This window comes from Gadus macrocephalus, chromosome 21, assembly GCF_031168955.1.
Source record: "Gadus macrocephalus chromosome 21, ASM3116895v1".
Lineage (NCBI taxonomy): Eukaryota > Metazoa > Chordata > Actinopteri > Gadiformes > Gadidae > Gadus > Gadus macrocephalus.
The window spans coordinates 4,634,793-4,649,870 of record NC_082402.1 but is presented as its reverse complement, the minus strand read 5'-3'; the positions used below and the strand labels follow the sequence as shown (position 1 = coordinate 4,649,870).

General features: G+C 46.9%; 1 protein-coding gene across 1 annotated transcript in view; it reads right to left on the bottom strand.

The window, feature by feature from the left end:
* The window catches only part of atad2b (ATPase family AAA domain containing 2B), a 78,785-nt gene that overhangs the window by 20,640 nt on the left and 43,067 nt on the right, over positions 1–15,078 (bottom strand).

Genomic DNA, 15,078 nt, shown 5'->3' with positions numbered 1-15,078 from the left:
TTAAAAAGGCAAGTATCTCGAAATGCTTGACAGGAAATTCAATAACTAGCCATTTAGCTGCCCGCTCACAACTTCTCGCCAACACATACACCCCTGTGGTAACGAAGCATAATCAGATGTCAGCTTCACTTTGAAAGACCATTCCTTTCTTTTTTCTTAGCAAATCAATTGTGTGCAAGCTCACGAGTATTAAAACCGTTACTAGGGCAGTGGGTTGTACGTTGCAGCAATTGCAGTGTTCGCTTCTGTGTGTTTCTGTGCTTTTGCGTGTTTCCGTGTGTGTACAGACACACACACACACACACACAATTATGAGACAGACAATTCGAGAACAGCGAAATAATTCAAAACAACCAAAAACGTCCACATATGAGAGCCATGCATCATACCCCAAAATTGATTTCTTGACAATTTCCCCTTTCTTGTCTAGCAAAACAAAAGGGGGCTAGGGAGAGGAGGGTGTCCCCCCCTCCCCACCCATCCAATCAGAAGGTCTCCCCTTACGGCGAAATAACCTGTCTGGCTCCTACCAGGTTAGATATCGATTGCGTCTTACAGCGGGCACATCGCTCGTAATCAAATAGCAAACACAGGAGCAGAGGATGAGGGATGCCAACGGACCGACAGAGAGAGCGCGAGAGAGAGAGAGAGAGAGAGAGAGAGAGAGAGAGAGAGAGAGAGAGAGAAAGAGAAAGAGAAAGAGAAAGAGAGAGAGAAAGAGAAAGAGAAAGAGAGAGAGAGAGTGAGCAGGAGTGGGAGATTGAGAGAGAGAGAAAAAGCAAGGGAGACCGACAGCCCGACAGCCCCGAACAAGCGAGAGGGATCGAGAGAGAGAGGGAGAGAGAGAGAGAGAGGGAGACACATGAATGAGGCCAAAAGCTTGTGAGTGGCGCCGGGATGCTGCAGCAGTGCTGCATGGTCAACACTGACAACAGATGGAGGCGTGTGGTGGAGCTGGAGGAGGGTGGTGCCGCTCGGCTGGTGGGGGTGGGAGAAGGCGGGAGTGGGGGGAATGACGGGTAAAGCCTGCCATCAGTGAAACTGTCAGTGCAAGCTGCTGGGAAGGCGCAGCATCGTGGAACTCAAGCAGACCGGCTTCCCTCCACCACTTTTTCCCCGAGCCACAGGCACGAGGCTGTGAGCCACGCTAAGAGAGAGCGAAATAACAGGACATTACGTCATGTGTATAACGTCATGTTCCACGGAATATCATTTCTATTAGGCCGGCCGTGACATATGAAGGCCAGGGACGGTCGGGGTTGTGTGTAAGGGCGTTCGCAAGCGATACGGTATCCCGGCCAAGTTCAGCTCCGACATAGTCATGGCGGTTACGACTCACCATAAAGGATTTTATTTGGTGTGCTGCTAGGAAGTCATGTCTGTATCTCAAGAATACACACAGACGCACACACACGCGTGTGGCATGATTTATTTTCATCTGGACAGCCTTAGCCACTGAGGCTATGAACTAGCAACGAACTCGACCCCGCGGTTAGAGCCGCACAATAAACCCAGTGAGATGAAACCGGACGGGGAATGACTGCAGCGGCAGGTGGGCGGGTAACACTGGTGGGGGAACATATGGTGAGGGACAGAGCAGCGTAAACTGAAAAACAATGCAAATAAAGAAGGAGAACCGACCAATGGGCGGGACAGGGGAAAAAAACGCACGCGAGACATTGAGAACAATCAGTCATGTGGTAATGCCTGATGGCATATAAGAGCAGCTCTCCTTGGAGCTTCCTTCAGCGACGGCCACCCCGTGACTCCCCCCCTGTCCAAACAGATGAGCCCGCAGCTAATGGACTACAACTTGGCACCGGCCAACGCCAAGCCATTAAGACCGTACCACACATGAACCCACAAGGGTGGGTGAGTGTGCGCAGCGCATGCCCGCATTTCATTACAGACCCCCGTGCGAACACACTGATTATGCATAAGCCCGCTGTTCACTTAGCGACGTGTTACACAAACTATGAGTGTGTATTGAAATCCATCTCAGAACCTTGAGTGGCGGCTGCCGCCAGTTAAACGCGGGAGTGACGACGGTCAACACAATTAAGGCACGTGCAAGGAATATATGAAAACCTAAGAGGTGGCGAAGAAAAAATATGGCCTAAAGCATCTCATAAATCCACAAAACCGGCCAGGTATTTAAGCACCTCGGGTGGCGAGAGAGAAGGAGTAAATTAGGTTTCCCTCAAGCCTAGCTAGAGGCCGGAGCCCGAGCGGCCCGGGTTTGTAATATCTCTTTCCCAACACGACCACAGACGACGCAGTAGAAACACAGGCTACCCTCCCACTCCTCCTTCTTCTTGATCTGCGACGCACAAGAAAGCTCATCCCCACTCATCCCCCTATAACACCAGAGCTGGTGCTCCAATATGGAAACCAGCCGATCTACTCATGGTGACGGCTGCTTTCGAAGGCGCTCTGAAGAGGGGCCAGTAGAGGCCTCACCACCACCAACCCCCCCCCTGATTCCCAAGGGGGGAGAGGGACCGCGATGACCGGTTAAGCTCCTGACGACCGCTCTGGGATGAGGTCGACAGGCCCCTGGCAGAGTGATGAGTTCCTTGGCGGGGGTATAGCGTGGGGGCCCGCTTCTCCGGGGGATACATGTGTGGGGGGGGGGGAAGCGGCCAGGGTACAGTAAGCGCCTTCAGAGCGGCTTCTGTTCCCTCTTTTCATGTGTCACTGCCGCATGCATATTTATGTCTGGCTCGCTAGTTGGTGAGTACAGAGATGACGGGGAGAGAGCAAGAGGAGGAAAACAAAAAGGAAGGTGAGACACGCCGACGTCGCCCGTCCGCGTCGTTTTGATGGGAATTTGCAATTGCCCTTCAATATTTAGATTTCATTCCGACGTGTCGCCTCTCTTTGTCTAATGATTCATCATAACTTGCCGCACACTTTTCGGTTACAGTAAAAAAGGGGGGGGGGGGGGACGACTGCCTCTCTGTGCTGAGCTGGGAGAAAAAGAGCCTAGCAAAATGTTTCCTGTCAAGATGAAACCCGGGAAGGCAGAAGACGAGCAAATTCAACAAAGAAAATAACTGGGGGGGGGGGGGGGGGGGGGGGGGGGGGGGGGGGAAGAGGGGTGTGGGGACAAATCATGGCAATACATTTTCTACTGGACACCTATCTTGCTTTTAACCCCTTAGGGTCGTGTACAATCACACAACCCGCGCTTGACCCACAATTCTACAACCCCACCCCCCCCCCCCCCCCCCCCCCCCCCCCCCCTCCCTGCAGCAGTGAAGCCACCTCCCTCCCAGGGAACGAAAGGTGAGACACAGTGGCACCGAATGGCTCGTCATCCTCCGTTCTTCAATAATGCATGGAAATTGTTGGCGCATGAATGACCACCCTCAGACAGCAGACATGTCGAGGCGTAGGCGAAGGGTGGGGGACAGATGGGATAGATGGGGTAGGAGGCAGAGCACTTTAAGGTGATTAAAAGAGCATGCATTTGTGGAAAGGTTTCATGCTGACGTCCTGCAGATACATGAAGGCTGCGCCAACACACACACACACACAAACACACACACACACAAGTATGAGGTAAAACAAATCAGCCCGGTGACACAGATGGACACTTCAGCGGTATAAATCCATAATGCCCTAGAGGAACGTCAAGTGGGCCCGGTGGCATTGGCCTTATTTAACACATCTCGCTATTGAGCTGGTACTCATTGGGTCATAAACTGCGAGATGCAGCCGCAGCAGGGACAAGGCTGTTTGTGTGTGTGTGTGTTTCTATAATTGGAAGGGAGGGAAGGCACAAAGTTGGCTACCACGCATCAGACAGTTTAATGAACAGAGCACAGCGGCACCGTCTTCTGTAGTCTAAGTGTCGGGGCAAACATCTTCAAAGTGATGGCTACGCTAAATTCAATTCAAATCCAAGACTGGATTCCACCAGTATGCTATTGAACAGGGATTGAAAGCCAAGTTCTCCTTTAATAGAGTGGTTCCTGGCAAATAGGAGGTCCAGGCCATCTCAAAACAGTGCCTCTAGGTCTAACTCGTATTTGACGGAAGTAGCTCATTACATACAGGAGTTCCAACCCAAAAAACAGGCAACAGCCAAGGCCAAAATTATTACTGACAATGCTGTTGGCAATCAATCAATACAGTGTTCTAGGGCATATTCCTCCAAATCATACATGGATGCATGACCGGATTTATGAACTGCTTCAAACTGAGCTCTGAGCCAGCAGGCCGAACCAACTGTGCTGCATCAACCACAGGTCTCACTGTTAATGCCATAATATCAATTAAAAGTCCAATTACAAAATAGTCCATTTACAAAATGGTCCAATTACACCGATCATTAATGTGTGAAAGATCGTTTTAAGGAATTCGCTGAAATTAAAATAAATGAAACCAAATTAATATAGCTTGTTATTCAATTGTACGTAAGAAAAAAAAAGAATGGCGTGATGGCCTTCTGATTGGCAGCCAAGTCTGTGGATCACTAAAAACGAGAGAACCTCATCAACTATGTATTATCCCTTTTTACACAATGCCAACACCCAAACCGAGGAGTAACCAATCAGGGCTTCCGCTGGGCTTCTTCAGATTAATAATTAATGTACCCTGGTTGGGGGAAGCCACGGTTCTTCCCGTCTAACGGCAGGGGTGGAATCTGAGTGAAACATTATCATTAGTAACACACTCTTCCCCCTACTGCTCGCTAAACAGATCAATCCGATCTTCATGGCTTTACTCGTAATCACACACTTCGTAACAAGCTACTTTTAAAAGGCAGCAGGAGGATAGGGGCGTGTGAGCATGGGTGAGACTCAAGACGCACTTCCCGACAGCAGATCCGGAGAAAGAAAATGTATATCTATCCATCTATTTATATCTATATAAATATATTTTCTATATGAAATATTGACGGCCCATCCTATCCTTTACAGCTGTGTACATCCAAAGCAGGATTGAAGGGGGGGGGGAATAATGATTTATATACATGCATACGCACACACATGCAGAGAGTAGCGAGGGATTGAGCTTGTGGTTATGCACACAGGCATCTTAGTGGCCATATGGGTTGGATCCATGTGTGACTATATTTGCAGAGAAGCGGGGGAAGAGCTGTCAGGCAGAGAGAGAGAGAGGCAGAGGCGTAGAGAGGCTGGGGGTATTTTCAGCTCGGGTCCGTCACCGCGTCGGGGATTCACACATTGGTTGAGATCGAGTTCAGAAAGGACAGCGGGTCATGGGGTGTCCGAATGATATGTAAAAGAGTTTGAAATGACATGGCCAGGAGAAAACATGGACCATCTGGACCGAGGAAACCAAGAGCGGAATTAAAAGATGGACGTTTGCACACGATGTTAGCTTACTCCGGTGTCAAGGCGGTCGTGTGAATAGACAGCTTGAGTTGAGCAACAAGGAAAGTTTCCTCCGCTCCAGGTGTACTGCAGGGATTCTGATTTCTGCCAAAGTTTGATGTAGAACGCACTGCTACGGAATACCGATATAGTATATATATAGGATATTAAGAAGGACTCTACCCTGGCTACTAAACTACCTTGCCACGATTGAAAGCCCACTAGCCATGAGCCAAACAGGTTCTTCTTCTTCGGTGGGGAACATTTGGAAAAAACAGGCCATCAGAATCCTCAACTCACTCAAGAACATTGCATGAACACTCTGTACTATGCTCTTCATATGCACAATAACTTATATGCACAATAACCTATAACTATCTCTATGCTGCTATTCGGCACTTTTGCACTTTACTATATTGCACCTTTATTTGCACCTCAATAACTACCTCAAAACACTGTGAATATTCTATGTACTATTTTGTTATTATGTTATATGTTGTGTGGTAAATATATTAACAGCACATAGGGAGTATGGGGAAACAGAATTTCGTTCCTCCCTGTAACTTGTTGCACTGTCGGTCTGACAATAAAGTTCACTTTGACTTTTATTTGGTTATTGAGCTGCACTGAGCGACCGCATTGAGATGCTTACGATCAGAGCAGTGAACCACTGTGGAACCAAGTTGGTAAATATCTGACACAGTATATATCACAAGCCATATTAAAACCGAACAGAGAAACTTATGTGATAAGAAAACATTGGAGCAAGGCCTCACTGCCAACCCCTTGAAATTGACAGGTCTAACTGTGTCCTCCTCCTCTTTCGCACGCACACGCACACACACACACACACACACACACACACACACACACACAATGTCCAGTGCGGCTCTAGGCTTTATTCTCCGCACACTGCAGAGGGCTTGGTTCATTGGAATCGACTTGGGTTGGTGCCTCCATCTTGTTACATTAATGAGGTATTGATCTGGCCTGCTCCAGTAGGCACAGCTGGTGGGAATGGACTTAAGAGTCAGAGGTCAGCTTACTTTGGTGCAGCCGTCTCCCAAGAAATGCAAAGAAAAGTTGCATATCTTTATGATTTTTCTAAGCAAGTTGGAAGAAAGTCCCAAATAAATATGCATTCATTTAATTTGTGCGTCAGATGGAGACGTAATTATGTATTAAGGCAGGATTGCCTGCCTCCGTTTTTTATTCACCAGATCTGAGTTTCATTAGTTGAGTGACTGTTGACAGAGATCATATTTGCGATTTAACAGGAGGAATATTTCTTCCAAATGAATAGCAAATAGTTAAAGCCTAGGAGATTTCCGGACTTTGAAATGCATATGCCACAACGACAGCTCTGAGCCCTAAACAAAGCCAAACCAGTTGGTAAATATTAAAGTTCCTCAGTACACCTTATGAAAGTCTTCCCAAGATGTATGTACTGAAAGGGCATTACTTGGTTGCCTAGACTTCCACACAGATAAAAGTTTTCTTCCCATAGGGTACACCCATTAAACATATTTTTAAACAAATGTTTTGCCAATGTACACAAATACAAATGTATTCACAAATGTATCCATAAAACCTAGCAAAGAGTGAAAATCCTTCAACCCTTGGAGGGAAATCGAAACTGTGCCCTCAAGTGAACCTGTGCATCATACAACTGCTCAAGGCTCATCTTCTTGAGAACGAAAGTGAAACATAAACGTTCTGTTCCGTGACATGAGTATGATCCTGTAAATGATGTACAGCATGGAAAGAAATGTCACTTAACATGGTAATAAGATTGGCCGAAATGTGGCACACGACAGGATCTTAAATAAATAAAGATGGTGTGCGCTGCAAGGTGTTTTCGATGCAAGAGAGCTAGCTTAGAAAGGGATCACGTTCTCGGCTGAAGAGGCGGGAAAATGCAGGCCGCGAGCATCTCGAGATGTCAGGCCCGGTCAAGCCCATCCAAATCCCATTTGGTTGAGAGGATTTTCTCTTTTTTTGGGGAGTAAGAACTATAATTTCAATGTACAAGACGGCAAGACAGTTCTTCACCCTAACCTCCGTCTTGAGGTTGCAGTAGTTTTCAGTGTTTTTCAGATCGACTTGGCTTCTGTAGAAAGCACCTTAAGGTAAACATCGAAACAGCTACTTAGTTTGTGTTGTGTTTTGTGGGGGTGGGGATGGGGTCGGGGAGAATACAAGGTTCAAACATCAAACTGAAAAAGAAAATCGGGTCATTTCAGGGCACTCCCTATTGTTTTTCTTCACCATTTCCTCCGTCAAGAATGTGACAGCAAAAAACGATTATGCCTCCCCACAAGAGAGACAAGCACAGCCAAAACCTCTTTATGCGTGTACCGCTGGTGGTTATTAAAAGAAGCAGCCATTCTGACTATAAACCCCTTGTCAGAGATTTCATTACTCCTTCCTCACCGGCTCATGCCTGATGAGAAGACACAGCTTTCCCCCATAAAGCCCATAAGTCCTCTACAGGACATGCCACATGTGAATATGTGTAAGCCAGTATTTATTCAGAGAATGAGATCTTCAAAAGGCCCCCGGGGAACAAAGGAGATGGCACACGGAGAGAGAAACCCAGCCTTACGGGGGGGGCGGTCACGGCGACACAGGGACTGGGAGCGGTTGTTTATATGAACGCGGGAGGGAGGGAGAGAAGGGTCACAATTCGTCTCATGACCTGCTGACAATTAATGAAACGCCAGGATCAATGGATGACCTTGTCCGCGCCGCTGGTAATGAAGGAGATCAGTCACTTCCCTCACTGCTGGGGCCTTTGGCACACGGCCATGGGTGCGAGTGTGTACGCAGAGTGGCCTGAGCCACCCCGGATGGCTACACCCATTTGGAGGGGAAAAATTGCCTCTGCATCTCATGCTAATTGCACGTTGTTGTGTGTTCTTGAAAATAAAAAGAGGGAAAAGGGAAGCGTACCGGAAAAAAAAGCAATAAAGATAAGACTTATCTCAATTGCAATGTCTTTGTGCGAAAATAAACCTAAAAAACAAACAGTCTGTGATGAATTTCGATTGGCTGGAAGAACTCGCAGAAGTCGTCGTGGAAACGACACACGGCAACTCAATAAGGGGCGACCGGTTGAGACGGTACCGCCAAGTCTTTCCCCCAACGTGGACGCGGGGAGCGCAGTGTTAAACATCCTCGCGTCAAAGTATCTTTCCCTCTTTCCTTCTTATCAGCTGATTAAAAAAAAAGCCAGTGGAGTGACAGCGCCTAGAGTGCCATCTTTTTTTAAAGAGCGATAAGCTCCCCATGCTAATACAGCTGCGAGCGGTGCCCAATGTGTCGACACCCCACCACCCACGTATGATGTGTGCGTGTGTGTGCGTGTGCGTGTGTGTGTGTGGGGGGGGAGGTCTCTGATGGAAAGGTCCGCCACCCTGCCCCAAGGTCACCTCTATACACACAAAGGCCCCGACACGGGCATACACCTGAACGGTGAGACAAAGATAGGCCGCTAATGGGATCTCTACATTTGGCTAGCTCGTGTAATAGGGAGCTGTGGAGTGAGACGTCAGGTCCCGGAAAAAAAACGAAAAAAGAAAGACATGGTTTTTTGACTCGTCAGTGTTCCCCTGCCTGCCTCATTTACAGTCGGGCAGGTTCCACTTCGACCTTCAGTCGAGCGGCATCTGTATCTTTTTTTCTACCCTAATCCTTCAGGGCATATATTAAACCGACGGGTGGATTGAGTTTGACAGAAGATGATGGAGTGATTCATTGGCATCACATGGTGAGAGCTCATTAGGGATTCATTAGGAGTTTAGACAACAAGCCAAGTGCTCTGTGCCATCCCAGTGGCCCACTGCTGTGTGCAGTATAGTTTGAAAAAGAGAGACGCTGGGAATTAAATACTGTGGAACAAAGGCGGATCTCCACAGTGGGACAATCAGATTAGTGTTAGCACTGTATGCGGATAGTATGGGACTTCAAACAGTGCATTTCAAAACACAAGCGCGACGGGAGGGGGAGTGGAGCCGAACGCTTGTCAAAGCCTCGACAATAAATGCTACTAGCTGCCGTATTTGGAAAACAAAGCATGGCTCAACATTTACAGTTTCCATTGGCAACCGGAATTGAGCCACTGTCAATCATTTCCCATGGTCTGATGGCGCCAGTTTGCCGCCATGAGATCAGTGCCGAGGGAGACAAAAGAAGACTAGCTGTTTAGAACTGACATTTGGATTTTCTTCACACTGTGAACATGTCCTTTCAAAAGGGGCTGTATACGCTTTTTTCTACGGGGCCTGCATTGTAAATTGTCAGTACAATGAATCTGGAAAGCCTGTTTTGGTTAAAGGTTACAAATGGTGGATATTATCACAGCAATGAAATGAACTCGTATTAGACAGGTAAAAGAACAATCCTTCAGCATTAGAATGTGTTTTTTTTTTTCAACTTGTCAAGGGGTTCAACCTCAGGAAGAGAATTATATTATTCCGGTAATAAAAACAACAAAACAAAAAAAAAAATCAGTGTACAGGATGATATTAGGAGGCTCGCGAGTCAACGGATAAAACCAAATGTCTTCTCTAGAAGGTTCTATATCGATAAGGGTGCGGCGCGCGCATGTGAACACCATTTGTCTGCGAGGGAGGCCTCAGGAGTGGCATGGGGGGAGAAGTCAGAGGATAGAGAGAGAGAGAGACAGAGAGAGAACGAGGGAGGGTTCATAAACCTATTAGGAGCCTCTGTCGGCCATACTTCTCATGGGAACGTGGAACGTTAGCCAGGGGGCGGCGGTCATGTAAGGTGGCAGACAAAAGCCCAGGATGCTTCAGATTTCGAACAATAGAAAGAGAGGAACCTTAAAAGTGATGTTCCATGAATGCCAAATCTCCCCGAGACTCTTGGAGATCCCATGGCTTTAATGAGTTGTTAGCTTGGAGAGAGAGAGAAGAGTAGAAGAAGCGAGAGAAAAAAACCCAGTTGGGTTGCATCTCATCTCCAAGCTTAATGAAAGTATGGTATTTAGCATGGCTGAGTGGGACTCGCAGAGTAATTTGACATAATTAAAAAGTCGGTCCGTCTCCATTGGCTTTCCTACGAAGGCTTAATGTGACTCATGTCGCTTAATGTGCCCATCTCACATTCCGGAGCAATGTGAGCATGTCGTTGCGTGCATCATTAAAATCTGGACAAAAAGCTTTTCCATTACCCAGTTTGGCGATACGCACACAATGGAGTCTGGCGCAGACATCGATACGCAGGGGTCTACTACTGTTCAACAATCACCGACCAACACTGGTGCTGATTATACCTTTTTATCTAAACCCAGATGTCTGCTAAGGTCTTCATCATAGAACACACAACCAAAATTCGGCCACATCAATCCTGTAATTTCAGCGCATCTGGTAATGGCCGATAAGAATCAACGAATAGCCCGTTCACAACTGGGAAGCCCAAGCAGGATACACACAAAGCAGACTGGAGATTGTTCTCCATCACGCCAAGATCAAGCCCAGGCCCGAATGCAATTTGGATAGCACAAAGGCATCCATGGCTCATTCGGACTAATCTGGCGCTGGCGGTATCAAGCTGGGTCCGAATGTTTCCGATCAGTTAGAACTTATCAGAACAGGGCAGGCAGATGGCTGACTATTTAGTGTTTACCAGCTTCTGTCGTTAATATAATTGATTAATCAACCGTCATGGTTGGACCGTAAACAAAAAAATAAAAAAAACTGTGCGTTGCCTGTGGTTTCATTCTCCATCTGCATTGTGGCCTGAGACGGGAAGTCAGCTTTCTTGTGGGAAAAGTCGAAAACCTCACAGACAGCCCGGCTTCAATTCCACTTTAATTAAAAAGGAAGGCTAGGCCAAGCCCACAGTTTTATTTTCTTCAGAAACTTGCCCATGGCAGCCCATGGTAGCTTGCGTGTGTAAATTGTGGTGGCTGGGATATAACTCAACTGAAAACTCACTTGCAAAACAATATATTCTCCATCTCCGTTGACCCAACTGATTAACTCCTTGAGAGTCTGTCAGCGGAGGTCTAAAAATATATAGTTGAGGCACATTGTTGGATCTCTCGACGTAATGGAAAAGTGTGCAGTGCCTTTGACACACAGGGGAAAAATGAAGCCACAAACAAAACCTGAAAAACCAGTAAACCAATTATATTATGGACACGGTCGAATTAAAAGCATCTGAGTCACCCAACCATTTAACAAATCCTGGCATGGTCGACAGAGCGCTATGCAGAAGACTACTTAGAAAAGTTCATAAGCATTGATGGGCATCTCTCCTTAGCCGTTAGAAGTGCTCCATTCATTCTCTCTCCGTTTCCTTTTATATCACAGACGTCCTTAGGCAGCACTGCTTACCTTCATTGTGCACGCAATAAGGCGATGAGCAATGCTTAATCACTCCAGTGTTGCACTTCAAGGCCATTGCTACCGAGTAGACATGTTCGCCTGTTAAGAGCGACATCTGTGGTCGTCCACGCTCCCGAGTTAACCGCAGATATTGAAATCCCGGCAGGCGGATTGCAATCGCGTTGCAATCGTAACACAGCCAATCGTGTGCACTTCTCACGTGTCCAGAAGACAAAGGACTAGGCCTGGTGGTGACGTAAAGGGAGAAGATAATAAACAAATAAAAGAACACAGCCTGTGTTCACACTGATGACGGCTCGTCCCTCTCTCTCTCCCCCCCCCCCCCCCCCCCCCCCCCCCCCCCCTCCGCTAAAACAATAAAACGTAACGAAAGGCATCATGGTTGATTTTACATTCATTTCACGCTTGGTGCCACAATGTTCCAGCAGGCATCTGTGCCCACAAAATGGCAGCTTATGCCGAGAGCTCACTGGCTCAGGGCTTTGCAGGGATTTCATTAGCGAGGCCCACAGGGTGTCGGGGAGTGCGACTCAAGATTGTTTTTGCATGGTTGCTGGGAAGCAGCTTGGGGAGAATCTGTGTCCGGTTCTAAAAAGCTAATTACGGTTCCTTTTCAATCCGCGCCCAGATGTGTCTCCTTTCTGGCGTTGACCGCGCGCGTTCGCTAATTTAGGCCAAGAAAATGCATTCGGAGAGGACCCGATAAACACGACAGAGTCAATATTAGGGCCCGACCGATATTGATCTTGAGTGCTGATGCCGATGCCGATTATTTTCAGAGAAAAATTACGATTACGATTTAATCGGCCGATTAAAAACAAAACAAAAAAAAGCATATAAAACGTAGTTTTTGATACCTTAAATATACTTTGAACACTTTTGACGAATATGTGAATTGAATGCAGAACCTTTGAGTGTTTTAGAATACATTTACAGTCAAAAATGAGTGTAATGTAAAATGTTAAATAAATAACTAACTCCCAATGTGCTGCGCTCGTGAGCAGTGACTAACACGTGCGTGCTGAGCAGTATGGTCTCACCGTTAGAGTCTACAGTATAACAAATTAACATGGCCTGGGACCTAAAGAAAAACAGGCACAACATGCTCAAACAACGCGTCTTGTGTACATTGGTGTGGTGAGCGCGCAGCTGCCTGAGCGAGCGTGCTTTCATGTTGTATGGTAAAATTCAATCTCCTCTTTTTTACTCCAGCTAAAGTTGTTAGTTAGCAAGGCGAGTAGGAGCGCAATCTGCAGGATACTAAGTGCAATAACATTTTAAAAAAAAGAAATCGGCTGTAACCGGCGTCTTTGTGGCAGATGTTGATTATTTTCAAAAAGGTTATAATCGGCCGATTAAATCGGCAGGCCGATGAATCGGTCGGACCCTAGTCAATATACACCTATGAAGTAATCTGAACTGCTGCTTATAACGGAAATCTAACCCTATGGCAGGTATCAATGGGTGAGAGAATAAAAGTGAGAATAGAAGTGGGCCTGGACTGCAAAATAATGGCTTCAGGAACATCATGGCGGCGGTCGAAAAGACTGGTCTGGGAATGGTAGAATTAAAGTAAGAGGTTTCCTGAACCATAGGGTGATCCGGAGGGCCGGATGGATCAAGGGACCGTCCTGCATTGCCGCTTCCCTTTCAGGGGTGTCCGGGTGGGCAACATCTGAGGTGAGAGCAGCCCGCCAGATGGAAAAGGTGCTTCACCCGCAGTTCTGGGTCTGGACTAGTTCTGTCGACAGGCAGTCGATCCCCCCCAACACAACAGGGCAAAGAGAAACCCGGGCGGCCGACTGCAGGGGACGTGTATTACGACGTATAATATAATATTGATTTCATGATGAGGCGTGATGTTATCGGGGGACATTGAATTATTAAAAAAGGTAATTTCCTACACGCGGCGACCACATGCATTCCTGCGAAGGGTTGCATTTATATAGTGGTTCCATTTCGTTCCAATTTCATTGGCAACGCCTCTGGCCATCCTCCAGAATTCATAGCACTGTAGTTTCATACATAACTTTCCTTTTCTAGCCATTACGGCCACTCCAATCACTTCACAATGGATGTAAATCTTTCAACCCCCCCATCCTCCAGGCCAATTGGGACGTCCTTGAATAAAGGATGTCGCTCAAGGGCAAAAAGTCTTTATTTCCCCAGGAGGTACCCCCAGACACCCGGTGACCTGAGATACTGCCGGTTCATTTTAAATGCACACTTAGAATTCACAGGACTTCATAAAATTACAGATAACATTTTTTTCCAAGTATGTGATTACCTAGCTAGGGCTACTTATTCCGGACAAAAGGAGGAAATAATTTAACACAGTGGTTTCCCACAGAGACAGGCACAGTGTGTCATTCAAAAGCATATCGAAACCCTGAACAGCCAATCAAAATAAAGATTGGAAAGATTGGCATTCAACGTGCGTCAACACATAACAATCGGCTATGCCCCGAAACAACTTGCCTTGCCAGAAATATTACATTTTAATAATTGCACACGCCAGATATATTAGTAGGTTCTTGACAAAGGAAAATAAAGTGGGAACTGAAGTCGCTTTAACCAACGCAGCAGAGAGAGTGAGGAACAGTGGGGAATACCTCCACAATGTCGCCATTGTTCCTCCTGTAAACACGCGGTGGTCAACAGAGCACGACACGGACTGTTCGCCCTGTTTGCCCTTTTGTTCCGAGCAGATTCAGGTCATTCTGTTCCCCCCCCCGCATTCACGAATAAATTCTGCCCAAAAAAATCTGCAGGAGTGTTTATCATCCTCTTTTTTCTTCTCCCCCGCCTCCTCCATTCCCCAAAGAGTCAATTCCCATCAAGGCCCTGACATGAATAGGCTTTCGGAAACAGTGAGAAAAGCTCCCCCATTCACCGCGAAGCTGCAAAGTTCCGAGGCAGCGAAGAGGCCAGGCACAGCAACGGTCCACTCTGCATGAATACAGCCCGCTCTGCGGTTGCCCAGGGCCGCCTATTGATTGACATGGAGGACGACACATTATGCACCCGACTCTCATTCTCCGAGCATCGTACTTAAATACAGTTCAACAGTCGAGGAAGGACAATCATGTCATCTGCCGGCGGTAAAACAAAAATAAATTATAATGATTAAACTAAACGCAAAAACACTTTTGTCTGAAAGATGTTTGCGGCTAATGTACGCGGCTATGCAATTAACTTGAATGCTTACAGGCATCAACGTTAAAGTGCACAATTAGCACAATTTAAAAAGAGCACAACAGCCACGGTTACAATGCGCCACACACAATTCGGTTGATTTAGAAACGGCTTCAAATGGTCTCGAGACCGAGAGACTGAGTGGCGTCAATAATAAATGAGGG